The 22,368-nt window shown below is 41.0% G+C and overlaps 1 protein-coding gene across 16 annotated transcripts in view; it reads right to left on the bottom strand.

Moving 5' to 3' along the window:
• The window catches only part of FOXP1 (forkhead box P1), a 421,654-nt gene that overhangs the window by 236,125 nt on the left and 163,161 nt on the right, over window positions 1-22,368 (bottom strand). For 13 of the 16 annotated variants that reach the window (XR_003092859.1, XM_025197991.1, XM_025197996.1 and 10 more), the window contains one exon: window positions 17,345-17,410. The exons of the other annotated variants lie outside the window; for them this stretch is intronic. The gene's annotated coding sequence lies outside the window, so the exon portion shown is untranslated. The remainder of the gene's footprint in view (window positions 1-17,344; window positions 17,411-22,368) is intronic. 16 annotated transcript variants of the gene reach the window in all.

The following is a 22,368-nucleotide window of genomic DNA, read 5'->3' as shown; positions in this document are numbered from 1 at the left end:
GCTACAGGGCAACATGTAGACAAGCAAGGGAAGATCCTTCCCCAGGGTAATCTGGAAGAGGTCCATGCAAATCAGTGATTTACATCAATGCATTCAAGCTCATAAGGAGGGCCAACATTTCCCGAGTTGTGCGGTTTTGTCCAGATGCACACACGCACACAACTTACATCTTTTTAATTCACCGCCTCACTACCGCGTGAGCAGCAGCAGCCTTAGGGGAGGGCAAACCGGGCGACCACCCGGGCCCCAACACTTTATAAAAATCAATTACAAGGAATATTTGTATTATCAATACTGTAGTAAGATACTTTCATTGCAGTTTCATGGATAGGGCAAAGTGAAATTGAAATCAAAAAATGCCCGACTTGCTTATAGGTCATCCAAATTAAACCTCTAAGGGGCCCCAAATGATTCTCTTGCCCAGGGCCCCAACAACCCTAAGGCCACCACTGATGTGAGCACGCCATTTTTGCAGCTATGCAAAGTATGACTGCACGTGCATTGTGCTCATTGCTCCTTTAGTAGAAAAAAAAATGCCCCAGAAACTTACCACCACATTTCTAGACAGTATGCGCCTATCAGACACAGTCCACCATGCAGTTAATCCCAGCCTCACTAACAGAGTTTTACCTGCTCTAAATCGAAGTCAAAAAACTGCTCCCAAAGATAGCAAATTGCAGCATACGGCCGACTGGACAGCTTCACTCCACTTCAAAGAGAAATTAAGCAAAACACTCTGGGGCATATTCTCTTCTTGTTACATTAGCAAATCCCCATAAATGCTAATGATTGCACAAAGTTTAGAAAAGCCACAAAGCCAAAATGACCAAGAATATATAGAAGCATCTGCAAAAGAATCCAAAGTGCATTAAAAGGAAAACAAGACTAATTTCTTTAAAAGGGGCTGGTGGCATGCAGTACTTTGAATGTATCTAATTTGCCAACAAATATTAAATCTGCAATTAATAAAAAATAGTGAAAGGGAGGCCAGAAATTCAAGGCCAGTGGAAGTTCATCTTAACTGGAGATCAGAACATTGGCTCCCGAAAGTAATAAGGAACATCAATTCATTTTTTTTTTCCCTAAGCAAGCCATTTTCTACCAACTTTGAAACTAAGGAGGCCTACAGTGATCTGATTGGATTTTCTATGATTGTTTTGGCTCGGCTCCTTCGTCACTCCTCAGCTGGGTGGCTAAATGTTAGTCTAACCACTAGGTTCAGATGCTTCTCTTCTTATTAACCTTCCACTTTGTGGTTCCAATTTTAGACAGGAATAAAACAATCTTTCAGCAGATTTCACCTACTCTTACTGCCGAGGGGAGAGTTCAGGTTTGTGCTCACACACGTGATGTTTAAAGGACAGCATCGAGCCCATATTAGGGTTAGGTCTGTCCTTACTCCAATGGCGTTCCTTTGGATTTTGAAGACGCTCATAGGAGCAGCCTGAAAGACACTGGATGTAGCTCAAATTTAGAAGTGGAGACATGATTATACTACTTCAACGAGGCAAGCTAGAAAGCATCGCTTTTTGCAAACAACTAGTGGCAGGGCTTACATCCTCTTTAGGATGCACTCTTTTAAGTTGACAAGATCACACACTCTTGTACGGCTTGTCTATACCTGAATGTTATATCAGAATAACGCAGGAAGAGACTTTAAAGCGCAATAATTATACCTGAATAACTCCAGAGTGGGTGCATTTACTCTGGGTTGAGTATCTTGTTCCAATTAGCATAATTTCAAGTCACGTGACATTTTTTCGACACGGCTGCTAGCCTTGCCAGATCAAGCCATCGCAGCTGAACCTTTACCTATGAATTTGCACTGAAAAATCTAGGTGGAAAAAGATGCGTTGGAAACTCAGCTATGCTATCGCACTGCCCGTATCACAAGACTCAAACTCAAGGTTAGCCTTGATGTGGCTACCGAAAACTGACATTGCCCAGATCCTAGTAATAGCCAAACATTAATTAAAACCCCATGATTATTTTTAAGTAATCACATTAATTGGTCTTGAGCCTACAAAGGAGCCCCATTCTGCTGGGCACTCTGCAAATATGCATCACTAGTGTCATTGCTGGTCCCTCTCTTGGATATTTAAAGTGGTTTATTTTCAAATATAAATGAATTCAAATATGAAAACTTCACCTCTCCCCCACTATTTACTATTTGTTACTTAATTTGTTTCAGCAACTGAAAGAACATAATATCCCTTTTCTACATTTCAGGTTGAGGCCAAACATTTAATTTTGTGCCTGTTTTAATCTTTTGTTGGGGAAAAAAAAACAATATAAAAATAAAGGCCCAACCTTTCTGCCTTTAAAAAGCTTGGGATCAAAGCCTAGCTGAAATCAGTGGCCCCATTGAAGTCAATGAGACTTTTGCCACCGATTTCAGCCAGGCTTTCATCCTAAGCTTTTTAAAGGCAGAAAGGTTGAGAAAGGAGTGCAGTGAGCTAAGATCTTTGCCGACTCTTTTCCTGCCTCGGCTTGCTTTTATTATGGGCAGATCATTTTGAAGGAACACTCTGCACAGGTCTAACCTGCACAGGTGTTGGGCAAGGACTGTCCACATCTCTGGGTTTCTACACTGCCTACCATAAAGGGACCCTACTCCTGGCCAACCTTTGGCTATTACCGCAATGAAACCAATTAATAGCATCCACCTACAGCTCAATGAATGGAAGCACACAGCTCCTCCGCTATCCTTGCCCAATCAAGTCCTTCATCTTCCCATTCAGACTGTCTTTATGAGACTTGTTGCTCCAAGAAATGGACCAAATCCACAGTATTACATTACAAAAGATTGCCAAATAGCCTTCAGATATTGATACTTGCCAGTCAAATTTGGGCCAAATTTGAATGGGTAGCTGCAAACTCTCCATTTTATGAACAAATCCCAGAGCCATCCATATCTAGGTTCCTTCTGCTGTTTCAGGACATCAGTGGGGGAACCTACTTCATGCAGACCTGGAGTTTTAGAGCTACTTCTATGATATCTCTATCATGCCCATTCCAGCGATTCTTCTGCAATAAATGATGTTTGGATACCCTAAGGAAATCCCTCCCAAAATACTGATTAGTACTATTTTCCATGAATGGCTAAACGAGTTAGTCCATGAGATCATAAAGGTCACAATGAAACTATCTGCCTCTATATTCTGGTTAGTGAATTAACCTTTGCAGAAAGAACAGTAGGACTCTAGTTTCCAGAACTGGGGGGGAGAGGAGAAGGGATGAAGACAAGAACTAGGACTGACCGCCTATGAAACCTCCCTGGAATCAAATAAATGCCTCAGAAAAGGTCATTTGTTTGGTTTGACTAGGTAGAGAAAATGTTATATTCCACTTCTAATGCACCCAAGATAAAAACAAATGTAATTCCATTTTGAGCAACCCTATAAACAAAATGACGGTATATTAACTTACATATGTACAGATGGGTCATAAAAGACTACTTCTGCAACTCCCTATGTGCTACCAAGTCCACCTTGGCAATGTGGGGTGCACCTCTCTATACCGCTCAGAAATCTCAGCTTGACATCAGCGCTAAACAATATTCATTAAGATCGTCGCACCAAAGTGCAACACGTCAGTAAATCAAACCCTGGATGCTCTATTTTACAAATTTCATGGGCCACTAGGGATAATTAAAAGGGTAATTATATAAAGTTGGTGCAGTTTTGAGAATCAAATGACATTTTCTGCTTTAAAGCACTTGATCATCTGGCATTTTTCTATTAAGACCGGCTCTTGTACTTTTATGGTCAGGCAGCACAAATAAACAATAACTGCTCTTTAAGAAGCTCCAGCTACTCCCTCTCCCTCCGTCCTCCTTTTCTTGCTCAGACTTCCCCGCTCATCCCTGGAAATCATATTCGGAAATATTAAGAAGAAGAAATGCGATTCCTTTTAAGTGACTGATTAATTTAAAATGAGGCCGAGTCTCAGATCTTGCTTAAACTGTAGCTCTGAACAAAAATGGTATTGCTTTGGGTGTTTACAGTGCCGGAGTGCCTCTCAGTTTGTCACTGTGTTTAACCGCTGCTCTAAAGCTAGCAAAGTACATTACGGGTAGTAACAGCTCATGAAAAATACAGCGAAGAAACTGCTAGTGGCAGAAGCATTTAACTTTCTTGTTAGCAGCCTCCCCCATGTGGCACTTTAGCACCAGCAAGTTGTTTATTATGTTCTGTGCCAGGCAAAACTGATTAAATGGGGCTCTTAAGAATCAAAGCGTTATAAATTCATGGAAATACAGCAAGCAATAAATTCCATGGAATTAAAAGCTTACTACTGCTATTAGCATTTCAGGGTGTTTGCATTGTTAATACTGATGTGCAAAAACGATGTTCCTATAAGACAAGACAAACCAATACAACGCACGCATTAGCCGTAACATTTTTATACCATGTCATCATTACATGTTTCCCCCTTCGCCCCCCAACCTGAAGCACTCATTAACGTTTTAAAGCAAAATCTAAACTGAGGCAGTGATCCAGAGAACAGAGATTTATATCCCTGGTAAAATAAGACTAATTCTACATGAACCATAATACCTTTACTATGATGTGAAACAGGGGAACACGAAAAGCCCAAAGCAGAGATTTGGTCCTGTGTATCATCAGGGCAAGGTTAATGTTGCTCTAGCTCGGTGCCGATCCAATAACCTAAATCAGTAAAAGGCACTGCGCAGCAGCAGCGATGCTAAAAAGCAACGCTCTTCTAGTCTGAACCGGTGGTTAGTAAATCTGTCAGTCCCCCTCCAAGGAGCCGCCTTTTCACTCCTGGAATTTTTACTCCAGGTCTTTCTACCGTCATTCCCTTGAAATGCTGACAGGTGACTACCTTTGATAGTCTTGCTGGAGTGCTGTGCCTGCCACAAAAAGCAAAACTGGTATTAGACCTTCCCTTATGCCCACCTGCTTTTTTTTTTTTTTTTTTGGAGGTGGAAGATACTGTAAGCAGCACTGGTTTCAAAAGGAAATGGGGTGAAGAGGCTTCGTCAGTGGGTGGGCAGAGCAGACAAAAAGGGGAAGAGGAGGACACACTTTCCAAAAAGAAAAAAAAAAAGCCTTTCCCTATCATTGCTAAAATATATTGTTCTGCACCTTTGTCACTGGGTATCAGAGACGGGACTCTCCAGGCTTGCATGCCACCTGCAGTCTGCACCATACCGAAGTCGAGACAAACCCTGCACCCGAGGGCGCGGTGAATCGGTGGCAGATCTCGGAGCGAGGCCCCAAAGGGCGGACGCCCGGGCTCCTGCTCAAGCAAGGCCGCTGCGCTCCCACGAGAAGTGAACAGTGACAAAAGAAAACCCTCCCAACCTTGAGCGGGGTTTGACATTTTGTTTGCCTCTAGCAAAACAAAACAAAACAGTAGGTTTGAAACCACTCAGAGGCGTAATGTCTTTTTGATGTACGTGCGTCCTGGCAGCTACACATCTGTATCAAGAGAAATAGCGTCCCGCTCCTGGCTGTTCTTCCCCCCTTTCATCTGAAATTTGAAAACATAGCAAAACTGAATCTTCAGCGCTCGGGGATCTACGTGCAAGAAGAACCTACCGAGCATGTGCAAAAAGGACTTTATTTTTTAATGTTTAAACAGATCCAAGCTCAAACCCATTAAAGTCCAGGTTATGCTGGGATCATGTCGCTACTAATGCATCCATTTACACTCTACGGGAAACTCAATATAAAACCATATGATAAACTCAAGCTTTCCCAAAGCGATGCGCCACAGGCTCAGCCAGATGCTGCCACAGATCTCAGTTCATCAGCAGTAACCAGATGGGATCCCAATATATTTCTATGGGAGGAAACCTAGGAAAACCTTAAATTTAATTAAAGGCACATTTATAGCTGGAAAGTCATTTCAGAAAAATTTTGTTAGTTGTTTTCCAGGGAGCATAGGGAAGGACATTAGGCCTGTGTCACATACACACTTCATCATCACAATCTTCCCTGCCAAAGAAAGGTTAAGGCTGATGTCCTATCTGAGACCCTATTTTTTAAATGGAAAGGAGCACTAAACCAGACTCAAAATGGGGCACCTCCCCAGTGCTGTGTACCTGGATACATATCTCTAAGTGCCAATGCTCCTTGCCTCTTTGAAACAAGCTGAGCACTGCTCATGAGGCCTTATCCATTCTTGCAGGAACTGGACATCTGTCTGGCCAGGCAAGAGGTTATATTTCCGATGCTAAAAGGAGCAGATGGACAAACTGGCAGAACACAAAGAGAAGCACTAATCCAAGGAGCAGAGTTGGTGCCACGCACAAATGCACCAGAACTGGGGACCGGACCTTCCGGGGAGCTTGCAAAGATGATCTATAGCAACACCCCATTTGCAACTTCCACGATTTTTACGCACTCGGTACTTATTAGCATTAGGTGTGATGGGAAAGGGGAGGGACAGCAGAAAAAAGGGTGGAGTGACATGAAGCACATGTCAACAGGCAAAATGCAAGCTCATGCAAAAAGTAAATTCCTCAAAGCAGAAGACTGCTGAAAGACTGGCTCCTGAAGGGCTGGAGCAACGGGATGCAAATGTCATCACGATCTTAGTTTGCCAAACTGGAAACCTAAGCATCTGGGTTCAGCGTGACAGACTCCAGTAAGGGCAGTTCCCCGAAGTCCAAGCAGTTTATCCAGCTCTTCTCTTCCCATGCTAGAAGCACTGGAGGGAAGGGCTGGGGATGCCGGGGGTTAGGGACAGGTCTAGAAGACTGAAGTTTGTTCCTGATATATTCCAAACTGGTTTTATGCATGGGAGGGGACTATTCTACGTGGCCTCGGTATGATGAGCATATGCTATCCCTGCCCTGATTTCTGACAAGCTTTTTAAATGCAGCATCTGCATGGGAGATGTTACGATTTTAAGAAAGGAGTCTGGGAGTCAGGGATCTTGCAAGTCACTCACGTTTTTGCATTAGTTCAATCTGCGAAATAGGTGGGCAACTGTACTTAAACCAAACAGAGATCAATTAATTATTGCTTGGGAAGCACAAACATCACTGTGCACATTATATATTTTAAGTACTATTATTACTATTACTATGATTTTCATAACATGATATTGAAAAATAATTCATCTTGTACAGCTAAATAAACCCTATTCTTACCTGCAGCATATACTTTAGATTCATGAAGTATAAGCTTGCAAGCTTTTAATATAAAGTCAGTAGCGTATGAATCCTTGCTATATGGCAGTGATGAGCAGCTTTTAATTCTAGCAAGAAAACTAAGTTTCATTAATATTAAAGATTTGCTTTAAACCCACCTAATTTAGGAAATCCAGCTAAAGGCTGGATAACAGCAGTACGTACTCACCCCACCTAGCAGTGGGAAGAAAAAAAAAAGATTTTTGTTCTAAAAGCAGCATTCTGATTATTAGCACAAAAATTGAATTTAATTGTGGGTTTAACCCGGACCCAGACAGGCGATCAAAATTTTAAAATAGTACCAAGAGGCTGAAAGCAACCTAAAAAAGTTAGTTTCACTGAATCAAAATAAAAAAGACCCGTTTCTCATTTCTTTCAAAAAAAAGATTTTTGGGTTTAAATTCCAACATAGATACTGAACCACCATTGAAACCCTTTTCTAGGTTGGTTTGCTAACATTTAAATAAAAGTACTGAGTAAAAATGTAGTATGATGCATTTTCCCAGGGAACAAAACACCTTTTAAAGAATTTTTTAAAAGGCCTTTTTCCTTCCCCTGACCCTGTCTTAAAAAAAAAAGCTTTAAAAATTAGCTTTTAAAGGGAAGGTAGGTTGGAGAACAGGCTTAATACAATTCATTTTCTATAGTTGACGGAAAAATATGATGAGTTTACACAACAGACAAGGGAGTGATGTATTGTGTAAATAAGTAACGACTGAGTTTTCTGTTTACTTGGCCCTCACCCCCCTCCTCCAGCATCTTGGACATCTCACCCTGGCTTGAAAGGCTTTTTGTTTGGTAGAGAACCGATTCAAAAGTCCTCTGGGGAACAGGAGGATGCAGCATGCTAAGTTCAACAGGTGCAATAAAAAAAAAAAAAGGTAAATAATGCAGCAATCTTTAAATGTTCGTGGTGCCAGTGAATAGCCCGAGATTTGTCGGACTAGCACTTTTCAGTCAAACATCACGAAAGCTGTATACATATACGAAAAAAATACATGATTTGGGAGATAGGCCTTGAAATATCTATTTCTCCTCATCCGTATATGGCTGGGCACGGTGATCCCAGCCCGCCATCTTCCTGCCAGGCAACATGAAGAATGAAAAAAATTTGAGGAGTAAAGCTTGCTCAGCATTCAAACCACTGAGAAAAGTTGTGGGCCTTGAAAAACATACATTTCTGATAGATCTTATTGTCAAGTTAGCCAGCATCCAGGACTTCCAACTGAAAACAGAGCGTGCAGCTCCATACATAATCCGCAGACTGAAAGGCAGACAGACAAGAGTCTTTCCTTAGGAAGCAGAGCTCGGACCCACTTCTTGCTGTTTTTCCCCACCTGATGCCCTAAGATCGTTACTGAGGAATCTAATTTGTTCGGGAGAGGGCTGATCGTGTAATGGAGAGGAAATGTCAGGGAGACGGTGATCAAATGCACACCGTTTCCCAAGGCTGGTGGAGGAGAAAATAAATGATCCAAGTTCTTCCAACTGCCCTGATGGATGAATCTCTATCTTTAAGATACACACACACACTAAAATCATATGAAAACATGTATGTGACTCAAACAGATTCAGCACTACAAAGCAGGTGCTGGAGGTGCAACCTGATCCAGAGGAATCCTAATATCCAGCTTCCTGCCTGTGGGCAGGAGACCATGAGGTGCCGGAGAAGAGGTGGCATCTACCCCTTCTCCTCCAAGCATGTTAATCTGGCCCATGCACATTTTGATAAACCTTCAAGCCATTCAGAAATTTCAGCTGACAAAACTCAATTTCTTCTTGAAAATACAGGGCTGGGCTTGACTACCTCAACCCCTTGGGAAATCCCATTTTAAACACTAATAGCATAGGACCGTGTTTCCCAACCAGTGTGCCGCGGCACAAAAGTGAACAGGCGTGCCGCAGAATTTTGCTACGGCAATGAGCTATGATAGGCATGAGGATGGGGGAATGCCTTAACAGGTGTGCCACAGAAATATTTTATTAATGTAAGTGTGCCTTGGGTTGGAACACGTTGGGAAACACTGGCATAAGACATTAAAATTAAGAGTTTATGGTACAGGCATCTCAGCATCTCCCCTGCAAAACTGAAGACCCCACCCATAGTCATTCCTGTCCTACCAAAGTTAGAGCCTCTAATAACAATTGGAGACTCTTTGATTAATCAAAGGGGGTCAGAGAACTGGATCAGTTAATAAGGGAAGCCAGAATATGGGCTTTTAAAAGAGCACACTGTAGTGATGTCCATTTGATGGCAGACATCACCACAGGTAGGATGGGCCGCAGTGGTGGCAAGCTTAATACGCGGTGAGTGAGCACACCGTAACGTTTCACACCATTAAACATGGAGCACAAAGTTTTCTTGTGTTGTCTGCAAGTCAGGAACAAGCTGCAATCTAGAAACTCTCATGGAAACCGAATACTTTGCAACTGCTCTCAGTACAACCTATTCCTGAAGTACCCAAGCTCCCATGCATCGGACATTTGAATCAAAGCTTTTCCAATGTTGGAACATATACTGCGTGTTTCGGTGAAACTCCTGAATTGCTTCATCTCGACAACGACTGTACAAACTAGTACACAGGCTGTCTCCGGAATTTGTCATCTCCTTAAGTAACTCTTTAAAACCTACTGGCGTGTCTATCAACTGCAAATAATTCATGAGCCTCTCAGATTCCAGTGTTTTTATGGAACAACTTCAAAATTAACTCCCCAAACCCCTTGAAACTTGTGTCTTATGAGCTGGATCTCATCAAGGACAAATGAACACAACAAATTCAGCAGTTTCAACAAAGTCATTTTTGATTATTTGACTTTCAAAAAATATATATGCATATATGCCAGATACTCTTCTCAGTTACACCAGTGTAAATCCAGAATAATTCCTTTAGCTTCAAATGCCTTGTCTCATTAATATCAAAAACTTTCCCCCCAAAATCTCTCTCTGCTGAGAAATTTCAGACAGAAAGGATTTTTATTTTATGTTAAATGAGGGTAAACAGCAAGTTTTGGACTCTCACTCTCAGTCTCACCCTAGCCATCCGTCTCATATAACTGACTCTGCCGACATGCACACAAATTCTTACAACTTCTACAAGACCTCTTGTGGGCTTATAATGTTCTCCGAGAGGTTCAAATGTTCTTTGCAACTAACTCCAAAAACAACCATTTACACTTTTCTTGGAACCAAAGAAAACACACAAACAAATAAAATGCTGGGCACTCCATCTCAAGGAGAAATAAAGGCATAAAACAAAATGGCTAGCTGTAAATTAATCCTTTTTTTTTCGGATGCATTTTCCAAACAGGACGTATCTAAATAGTATTCAAAACTGAAGAATGCACTTTTTCTTTTGCCCTGCCATTCAAAACATCTTTTTCCATTTATAAGAATCAAATTTAAACAAAGGGAAGCAGTAGCAACACCCCCGCTTCCCCCCCGCTGAAAAAACACGATAAAAAAAAAATGGGGGGGGAGCCCTCTTCTACTTAAAATGGACTCAAAAACTGTACTTGAAAATGAAACATAAAAGAAACCAGCTCCCCACCTAGACTATCAGTCTTCTGTCCTTCTACATAGCTTTTCTCCCATCAATGAAGTTGACTTACTCTCTACATCCCTGCAAAAGAGGTAAAAATAAATAAAATGTTGTATTATTGAAGAAGGAAGGGTATAAATGGCGAATCTTCTACGCTTCAAAAGAAAAACAAAAAAACCCCATGGGACTGAAAGGGAGAAAGAGAAGTACTCATTCCACCTTCCTTGAAAAATTTCTTAATAACCCCCCCAAAAACCAGCTCATCAAATTTCAGCCCAAATGGATTCTGAAGGCCACATTACAAATTGCTGATATAAATGGTTTGTAATGGAAATTATGTCAGAGTCTTAGTTACAAAAGTCAAATATTTTTGCTACCAAAATAAAACACACAGCAAGCTCAAACTCCAGAACGATCCTTCAGAGCCGTTACAGAATCTGTGCAAAACGCACTTCAACTGTAAGGGATGAAGAGGTGGGAGACTCCCAAATTAAAATTCACAGATTGCACAGGAAGAAACATTTAGCAATTAAATCTCTTGGATGTGGCGAGTGAGGTTCCTGCCATTAGCGGCAGCAAGAAATGCTTTCACATGTTGCAGTGAGAAATACAGCAGGCTACAAAGGCCAAAGACTTAAAAAAAAATGTCTTGGGTTTTGCACTAGCTAGCAAATAAAATAGGTGGTCGCGTAACGCCCAACAACATCACTTGCAATGCTGCCACCGTAACTCTCACTCATGCCATTACTACCACCATATGGCAATCAGCTCAACAAAACATATCGGAAAGACACACTTTTACTCTGGTGTACACCCACAGGCTACGATTTCAGGAAGAGCTGAGCAATTAAAAATGCAACGTACCTGGCAAAAATTTAGTTTCCGCTCTTTCATTTTCCCACTCACCTCATGACGAACACACAAAAGTGGGCACCATTTTTATGCCTTACAATCCTGAGATCTGCGGTTCTGTAGCCAGGTTTTTCTTGCAGTGCAACTCATTCCTTGATCACGGGATGTGCCGCCTATTGAAGCCTACCCTCCAGCCTATTCTGGCTAATGGCCGTTGTAACTGGGTGACCACACACGACATGCTTGTTGCTTGACACAAGTGCTACAAGTGCAACTTTGCTTCAAACGTCCTCATCTACATGCTATACTTTGGCTTTAAGATAGGGAGAGCCAAACCTATTCTATATCTGCCACTTACTCCTTCCAGGTCAGAGCTATGGCAAAACAGAGTGCAAGTCCCCACTCAGCTACATAATTTGACACAAATAAAAAAATAATTGCTACTAGTAACTATCACCAGTAACTAACCCCTTGGCTCTCTTGGTGCAGCTCCACTCAGTACAAGTTAATAAACTCCACTGCCCATGCCTTTCAACTCTAAGAGCTGGTACCACATAATATAAAAGTCCTTTTCCGCCAGAGCACTGGGCCTGCTCTCTGAACTTCCCACCCTTACCTTGCCTCTTCCTTTGTCCCTACTAATTCCCCGCATCCCTCTTACTGGCTCAGACTCAGCTATTGCATACTCTGGAGTGTGTGGACACCAGGTGAGAAGTCTTCCTTTGTGATCCCAATCACAGGGGCATGTAAGCAAGATTGACCGGTTAACCAGTCTAGAACAGCTCCTACTTCATGACAAATACCAGCACAAGATTAGACACAAGTGGTTCACCCATTTACCACATCTAACTGGAAAGCAATGTCAGAGTAGAGGTGGTCCAAAGGCTACTGATGGAGAAACAAGGACTTGCTCCAGGTTTTCACCCTAGGCCATTTTAACCTTCTTTCCCCAGGTGGAAAGGCCTGAAAGTCCCACATTTTGTGCAACCAAGTATTAAGCATACCATTAGGACTTCAGTCCATAACTCGTGTTTAATTTATCTATGGTTTTGTCATCCACGAATACATGGGACAGTCCAGTAATCCTTCAAATGATGCTCGATTGCCTCTTGGAATTTTCTGCAGCCACCGTTGATCTATGAAATGATCTAAAACTATGGCAAGTCTACCAGAGTACAAAATCCGGTGTGAACGGAGATGCCAAAAGGTAATGGTGCAGCTAATGATCTACGTAACAAGATTCCCGGTCTAAAGACGTAAGCTAACCGCTGAACCATCATGCTTCATTGTGTGGTTTAGTATTATAGATCTGAAATGGGATGATGGTAAACTGTACGCATGGAATAATACAGATCAGCATTTTTACTTTACTTAAGCCCTTATCAAACATCTAACTTCAGAGAAGTGGAAGAAGGGTGGGAGGATTACATCAAGTACCAACTTTTGCTCACAAGAATAGTTCCACCGAAGACAAGTCATATTTGGCTCAAGAGCAGCACGGACCAGTTTTGACTCTCACAAACCAAAGAAGAAAATTCTCCGGTAAGCCCATGGAAGTTTTAAAGTATACAGAAACATGAAGAACAAAAACTTAAATGGGGGAAAAGCAATAGAAACCTGTTTTCTCAAGATCAATAATGCTAGCAGATAACAGCTTAGAGAAAAGAGCAAAGTTTTGCAACAGACATTGGAAATCTTCAATGTGGCATTCTCATGGCTCACGTTAATGAGATTGGGTTAAACATTTTCCACATTATTTTAACACATCTTAATCTGCTTTATTAATCTTCTCAACCCAATTGTTTCAGGGTAGTCACACTTTGCATGTACACAGTCTTTGGGTCTCGTCATCCTATGACAGTCAAATATAACGTAATGCCTGTCCCTGCAGATCACAGAGAGATTCAAGTAAGAATCTTGCAGAATCTCTGAGATCAATGGAGGATCTCAAAAGTGCTTTGACCATTAACGTCATCTCATGACGTATTTTCTCATCGACATACAGGAGATAAATGAACCCAACTTTTGAGATGGGTTCACAGACTCACACAAGCAATCAAGTTATATTCCCAAACTCATACAGTGAACTATCAGTATATATCCACATAGAAGCCAGAAATCCTGAATCCCCGTTTCCCATTGCTCCTGGAGCTCCCACAGTACGCTATGGTGCATGTTAGCACTGACCCAAACTGCATTACTGATCCAGAACCCTAGCTGGAAAGTGGTGGCATTGGGACTCACTCTCCCCATTTTACAGGACCGTGATCCCCCCTCCCGTCCAAACAAGCTGGAGGGAACAGGAGGAAGGAAGTCTGTGCCCAACATGGGTGCTCCTCCCAAGAGACTCATACTGTAGTTCTTCTTTTCTTTTTTTATGTAGCCTGATGGGGAGAAGACTCTCTTGATTTATCCGCACAGATCTTGTAAGGAGGAAGGGGAAAGAGATCCAGGGACATGCATTGGTTCGGCCCTGTGAAAAGACTCTATTACAGCACGTGTCAAGCCCACAAAAGAATTTGTTGATCGCCTCACTGAGTCCCAAATTACAGAAGGCTACTGCTTTGTTATCAATATTTAATAAACATTTAACTCCAGCATGCTTTAAGAAGTAATGCTTTAAAATAAGTGTAACTTCACTAAGTCCTTTTGTGTTGATTTCCCCCCCCCCCCTATTAAGGGCTTTCTGAAGGATATTAACCTTGGCTATCTTGAAATCTGCATGCATCTTTTGTTACTATTGTACAACTTTAGTAATATGTTTTGATTTTCCAATTTTTCAGCAGGCAAGCTACCCTTCATTTACGATGCCCATTGAATTGGTCTGATTACCCAAGATGCCATTACATATTTTTAAACAAATGACTGCTGCTGAATAACTAACGCTATTGAGCATATTTCTATACACATGCACTTCCCCTCCTTCCCCCCCCGCAAAAAAAATTAAAAAAAATCAGCATTTCAATTCAGATTCTCACTTTGAAGAAAGCTGGCTAAGGTTTATAAAGCAACTTAATTAGGTATTATGATCAGCTAGGTTATACATAAAGGAGAATGCAAACACCTAAATTCTGAAGGTTTAGCTATGAAAACTCCTTGCTGTGTTTATTCAGTTATTTTTTGTCAATGTTTGTATGCTTCAGAGTTCACAGGAAAAAAACATGAAGCAAAAAAAAAAAAAAAATCTATTGCATCACCCTTGTCCTCTCATCCCAGTGTGTATGCCCGAGGCTGGATTTCCGTGCAGCTCTGGGTAGTACAGGACCATACAACTGCTCCTCAAGGAGGGAAGAATGCTGCACTGGAAAGGAGTCAGTGGCTTAACCACTGAACTCAGAAAATGGGATTTCACCTGAAATTAGGCTATCAAGCAACTGCGCTCAATCTCAATCAACGAAACCCTTAACCTTCCTTATTTCAGTGGCACTCCTCTAATTAGGACTCCATCACCATTTCCATTACAAACTCCTATTCTTGTGGTTTATCATCTTGGCAGTTCCAATTCTCACTGAGTTGAAACTTGATGTACAATTTGTCAGCCCAGATGTCAGTTATCATGTATTTATTTTACTTTGTACTTTGGAAGAATTGGTCCTTAGTCTGCAGCCCCTGAAATCACAATGGCAGTAGTGCCAGAGACTTCAGCAGCAGGACAAGACCTGTAATTTGTCACAGAAACAATTCTTGACATTCAAGCAATATGGAACTACTCTACATTTTCATTACATTGTGCATTTTTGCTTTGCCATTTGGAAACCTGCACTTGCACCCGTGCAATACCTGATCAGTGGAATAAACCATCAAGGGAAGTGGTAGATTCTCCATTTCCTGAGGTCTTTTTGAAAGGCATGCCTCGGCCAAATCTGAGTTCCTCTTTAGTCCAACGCAAGTCATTGGGCTCAACACAGGGGTCACCGCAATGAAACTGGATGGCCAGCAATAAAGCAGGAGCTCAGACTGGATGGTCGAATGGTCCCTACTAGCATTATCTTCTCAGTCTATGAATCATGCAAGCTACTGAAGTATTACCTGATGCACACAAGAGGGCAAGCCTGAGCACGTGTTTTGTGCCATGGCTACAGCATTACCAAATACTTCTGCTTTTGCAAATCTAGGTCAGAACCTTTAGGCCAATTTTAAGACAGTCTTTTGTGGTTATTGCAGACAAAACTCCTGAATTCACTTGTGCCGCATAATATTATGCCCCAATACTACAGCATCAGCTAACTTTTACTAAGGCCAGCTGCATTCAGGGGTACAAGGCTTTTCCTCGCACCCCAGGGTCATTTCAATCAAACCAAAACCAGGAGGAGGGAAGCTCTATCCCTTGAATGACGAGCTTTTCAAGGCAGGGTCTCTGTCCCTTCCTAAGTGTCTGAAAAATACTAAATGCCCTATGGGCTCCACCATGAGAAAATAGCAATATCCAAGTCCCAACGGAAGATGTATATCACGTTGCTGACACAAACCATAGGCATGGCCAAGGATTGCAATATTCACTTGAACTCCATGAATTTTATCCTCACTGAATAGATATTTTTGGCAACAAAGAGCTCAAATACACACTATCCATAGATCTATTTTAATTTGAAACAGATGAGAACATGGGCACTTTCCTACCTTAAAAGTGGAGTTTAAAAAAAAAACCCCCAAACAAATAAAAATAACTCTACTTCTCCCATAGACCTTCAGCCATTCTGTAAAATTCTAAATTTGAAATGAAATCACCATTCGACACTCAAACAAGGTCAAGAGAACAGTACTAACGAGCACTGACATCACAGCGAATGGCAGCCACTGCTTAACGGTTACATCAGTGTTGCTTGTTGCTATGGTGCTTAACCGACTATTAATTTCTGAAAGAAGGTGATTATAAAGCAGCCATATGAACCTCAGTCGGATGACACCACTTCAGTGCTGAGCACTGACATGCGTTCCTCCTGTCTTCAGCAAGTTAATTTTATGAATCACCACTTTTGTGATGTTAATATTATTTCTAACTTTAAATTTACAGTGTAGAAAATAATAACAGTAAGAAAAAAAAAGAAAAAAGTAAGAAGCAGGGGACTTTCAGATGGTTTTAAAGCAGAATGCTTTTAGGGAAATACAAAAATTCATCCCCCCCCCCCCCCCCCCCCATTTTTTCTTTTTTACAATGTCATGAAAAACCAAGAGCCTGCATTTTACTTATTGCTATTTTGAAAATTAATCTGATTAGGAGCCCAATTCTGCACTCAGTTACTCTGCGCTAAATCCAGGCTCGTGTTAGCTTAAGGCAAAGCCACCCTAAAATTAATCTGATTGTTCCCTACCTATGACTCACCTGGTATAACCAAATCTTTCAGTGACACAGAGCCACTATTGCAGCTAATACCTCTCTATATCTCCCATGCATTAGGGGCATGGCTTGGGGACAGTGCATGGCACAATCCCCCAGCAACACAAATCAGAGCCCACCGTCCTCCTCGTCACCGAGGACCAGCCCAGAACGGCCTGAGAAAGCAACAGCCCCAAAAGGCTGTGCTTATGCCCCGTGCCTGAAGATGTATGCCGAGGCCCTAGTCCACTGACTTTGCTGGAGAGCTTTAGATGAAAGGCAGTTTCTGGGCACAGCAAAAGTTTCACATTTGAGCCCAAGCCTGTCATCTTTATTCACATATTTCCACGAAATCCACAATTTTTGCAACTGAGGAACGGTGCCTCGGTTTCGCAAGATCGGGCCATTCATTCATGCATGCATGCAATCCTCTCTGCATTGGCCGAGTGCAAAAATGGTATTTGTATTTACCTTCCTTAGTTGCTTCTGTAAAGCAATCTTCAGTTACAGCCACCCAAAAAGGTCACTCTTCTTACCCTGGAGACAAAGAGGATATCGCAGTGTGATTGGCTGATCGGTATTAGCAACAACGTCTGAAGCATTTTCATTGGCACCACATTAGCAAGTACAAACATAAATAAAACAACAAATGAATCCAATTGTGTTTAATGGTGAATGACTTTCAGAGAGAGTTAATAAAAACAATCAAGTCACAAGACTGTGCTTATCAGTACCAGCCTGCGTGAGGCTCTCCAGCTCAGCAAGAACAACTTGGTCTTTGGGGGAAAGAACCCTGAAGATGAGACATCTGTGTTATAATCTTGATGTCTATCAATTTATTTTCACTTTGAATAATATACGACTCCCAGCCCTTTGTTTTCAGAACCCAAACTCTTGCTAGACTTGGTCTGCTTATTTAATGTCTTTTGGTCTGTTTGGAAATCACTGCTATCCGAGCAGGTCTTGTGGGTCCTTGATTTCCCCCACCCTTTCAAAAGAGTCGCACTCCTAGATGAGATGCTTTATATCTAGCTGTACCTTTCATGCTGTATGCAGGTAGCTGTTTGCTGTGGTTAGTCTCCCCTTGCTGATGTCAAATCAAAGCACACCAAGTGCGCTGAGTTATTAAAAAGGGTGCGTGTCAGCAGGGGTGGGGAAAAAAAAAAAATCACTAAAGTTTGTCATTATAAAGCAGGAAGGAAGAATAACAGCACGTGTGTTTTTTACCATGTATATTACTGCATCTTGTGTACTCTCTTATGCAAAACAGTATGTAATCCTTTAAGAAACATGACAATCTGCCACTTTCTCTTCATGTAATTGGGATCAACATATGGTACAAGAAAAAAGAAAAACATTTGTTTATTAATTTAGATCAAGTTACTAACTCAAACCACTAACAGTGCTGAGAATTAATTCCACGTCAGTTGACCAAATGCTTTAATAGAGTAAAAGTATAACATAATTTCACTGCTATGTTGATCATCTGCTAAGCAGTGTGCAGAACAACATGTAAGATCTAATGCTTTAATTCAATAAAGGCAAACCCAAACATGCAAGGGTTTGCTGATCTAAAAAACATAGTATGAAATGGAAATGTAATGAAATGTTTCACACGTGGAACAAACCAGGCTTGGCTTTGCAAAATTCACACAGTAATTGTGAAGGTTTGGGGAGGGGGGGAGGGTGTCAAACTGATCAAATGACAAATTGTGTCCTTTCCACAATCAGGTAGAGTTTTTCACCAAAGTGGCAAAACTTTGCTGTTTGGGAAAAATCAGAATCTCTGTTAATTAAAAGAAAGAAAAGAAAGAAAGAAAAGAAAGGAAGAAGGAAAGGAAAAGAGAAATCTCATTTATCACTTATTTTGCAAAAGAAAAGCAGTTTACACAATGGCATGTTACCATTTCACCTCTGGAAACTTGTAGCAGGCAGTTAAACAAAGATTTTTTTTTTTTTAAATGGACTGATTCTCAAAAATTACAAGTTTCTTTAAACAGGTTTCCTGAGAAGTTTTCCATAGTTCTAATAATTGAAAACTCAGGCCAACACCCTGCAAGTGCTCATTCATGCAAGCACTTGGGGCTGCTCGTTTCTGCAAGGGTTTCCAGACTGAGCCTTACAGGAGACAGTACTTCATAACAGACTCTCACCTTGACTGCAAGATGTGAAACACCAATTCTTGCTTGCAAAACACATTAATTTTTTGCATACTACATACTCTCAGGTTAATTGCAATAAAGGTTTTCAGCCCACTCTACTGGAGATGTTATCCTGATCATGTGTTTTTTAAACCTACGTTTGAGTTTATTCATTCTGTTGCATCTATTTTCGGGAAGTTTTGCATTCAGACATACATTTTGCAATCAAAATAAACATGCTACTGCATAGATTCCAGAATACAAGTACTCCATATTAAAACTTCATTTTATAAATGAAATAGCTGGAAATGACGATTTTGAATAAATGATCTTTTTGTAGCATCTCAAATCCATTTAGCATTTGCCATCGGTTTAGTAAACCTCTTTCTGAACACCTGCGGAGCATATTAAGTAAACATGCAACAGAGAAACCCAACATCCATGGACTACATTTTACTCAAGGGAGACAAGCATGGTCTAGTGACTAGAACAGAAGACTAGGAATTGGAAGGATTTCAGCTATAGTCATGAACCAGCTAGTAATTGTGTGTGAGATCTTCGGCTTTGGTTTTGCATTTTAGGTTGTTGGGGTTTTTTTGTGTTTTTTTTAATTGGCAAAAATGTGGGAGAGACATAGGACTGGATTTGACTATCCAGTTGGAGAGACGTAGGACTGGATTTTCAAAAATCCTGTGAATTTACGCATCTAATAAGAATTTCAGCCGTTCCTGTGAAATGCATCCAATCATGGAGCACCACAAAACTTAGCCCTGCAAATTCAACAAATATTGATGTAGATGAATAACTGCATATATGCAAATAAACTTGGTCGATCCACATAAAAAGAACCTTTTTCCAATCCAGTCTTCTTTTTTTTTTTTTTTTTTTTAGCATAAATACATACCACTGTGCTTATTCAGAACATAAAGGTACACTTCCCCCACAACAAATTAACTAACAGAAAGCGGCTACTCTATTTGGATCCAAGACCCTTTGCTGCACATACTTTCCCGAACGGGAGAATGAAAAATACAAACAACTTGTGAGATGTTTGTCATACGGAAGGAATTCAGATGCTACAGCGAGAAGTACTGTCTAAGAGCCAATACAGAGCAGGTGTGGTCCCGCTGACTTAAGTGACCCTATGCGATTGAGTGGTTATTTCCAAGCTTAAATACTTGCAGGACTGGAATTTCAGTATTAAAAATTTGGCTAATCACTCTTTGCTTCAGTTTACCCACAAGTGTAATAGTTGATGCAGTAGATGCCCATCCGTGATGAGCTTTGAAATGTTTGGACGCAAAGCAAATTACAGGAGGAAGCATCTAAACAAGACGGTTGCTTTGTTGGGGGGGTGTAGGAGAGAGAAGGGGGCTGGATTTCTTAGGGGTGTGCTCGTGGCAATCCTAAAGAGACTGTGGCCTGATTCCATGCACATTGAAATGAATGGAAAGCCTACTTTCAAATAGGTTTGGCATTAAGTCCTTGATCTTGACTTATTTATCTGAAATCAGGCTTGGGTCCCAAGTCAAAAGAAGCCCCATCATTGTCCTTGGTGTAGAATCCAACCCTAAAGGCTTTGATCCTCCAACCCTTACTCGTAGGAGTAGCACTCTACTTCAGCGGTACAATTGGTGTCAACAAGAGCTAACTAACTGTGTCAAGGCTCTCAGCTGTGGCTGTAATTGTGAGCCATTATTGGAAGGGCGTAACTCAATCAATAATAAGACAAGGACACGGAGGGGAATGCAAAGTTTATACTCGATTGAAGAAGCATATTTTTATAGCTGCTAAGCATGTGGCCTTGCACCATTGCCAAAATCTGGTGAACAAAGGCCTCGATCCCACATAACCTGGCTCATGTAAGTAAGTTCACACAGCGGAGTAGTATTTCAATGGGACTCTTTGCTTGCATAAGGTTGCTCACGTGCACAGGTGTCAGCAGGATGGAGGCAAATGCCCCAGTCATGAAAAGCCTAAGAGGGAAAAGTAGACTTGGAAACAGAAACCACAGAGGGGAAAGAAATCCTTTTTACTTGCTCCCTAGAAAGCAGGGGGAAAAGCCACTCTAAGAAATCTGATTTACTATTTCTTTCAATTACAACTTTTGTTTCACACCCGAACTATAGAAAAGTATTTGTTTCAAATGTTTATTACAAGGCTTCCTGCAAGCACTACAATAAAAGAATAAATAAAATTAATAAAGCTACCCCATAATTAGTATGTTTATTCATATATTCCTTTAATACTCTGTGTGTGGCAACAAAATTATATAGCTTCTTTTTTTTTTCTCTCCTTCAGACCCAAGTTAAGTCTGGACTTAAAGATTGACATTTGTTTCCCTATCTTATTATTATTATTATTATTATTATTATTATTATTATTATTTTGATAGGCTAGGGATTGAGGAGTTGGAGCAATTTTAGGGAGGGCAAATCAGTGAAAAAATTGAATTCCTCATCCTTTCTATGCTCTTTTGTTCATAGCTCAACTATCCAGAGCACCTGGCCCTGACGAGCAATGGGACCAGAGGTTCTTTTGGGCCAATTCTGCAACCAAGTACCTTTGTGATTTTATTCACATGCATGAACTCAGTCACACGAGTAAAGATATGAATGCACCTGACTGTTCCCAGGATTGGCTCCTTTCTTCTTCTTCTGTTTTATTTATTTTTTTAATGGTTTTTAAGAGTTAAAGTCTCTGATACCCTAAAATACTTAAAGCTAAGTATTTTTAACTCAACAGCATATTAGTATTTTCACAGTGCTTTGTTTTTACTGTGCAATATATATTACATGCCATGAGATACTGGATGCAGTACAGACCATGCCAGGTGTCATCATTACCTATTTGGAAAGTGAAATGCAGGTGGCTCTGAAAAGCATGTCAAAGCAGAGTGCATTTCTTTCCTCTGGCCCTGGAAGAGAGGTAGGTGGATTGCAGTACAGACCAAGGGAGAGGGCTACAAGTGCTTGCCTCTGTGCTGCTGCCTGGACTCGCGCTGCATAGGGGTTTGTTTCAATTTGCAGCGTGCTCACAGCCTGTCGAGAGGTGCTTTTTTACTTCCTTCAAATTGACAGAGATGAAAAACAAACAAACAACAGGATAAAGCTGAACACAGCAAAATTTCTTCCATTTAAAATAACATTACACATTTCATTTCTTCCACAAAGCTGGAAAAGGATCATTTGTTTTTGATCAGTGCCACTATAATCATCATAGTAGAGCTCTCTTTTCTTTTTCTGGCAGCGATTGTAGGTGATACAGGTATAGTTCACAGACAAGTTAAGAACACCTTGCTTGCAGTACAGAATTTGAACTACGGTCAATAAGTCTTGCATCTTTTAATGATGG

Source organism: Alligator sinensis, unplaced genomic scaffold (genome assembly GCF_000455745.1).
Source record: "Alligator sinensis unplaced genomic scaffold, ASM45574v1 scaffold121_1, whole genome shotgun sequence".
NCBI lineage: Eukaryota > Metazoa > Chordata > Crocodylia > Alligatoridae > Alligator > Alligator sinensis.
This window is presented reverse-complemented; position numbering and strand designations above follow the sequence as displayed.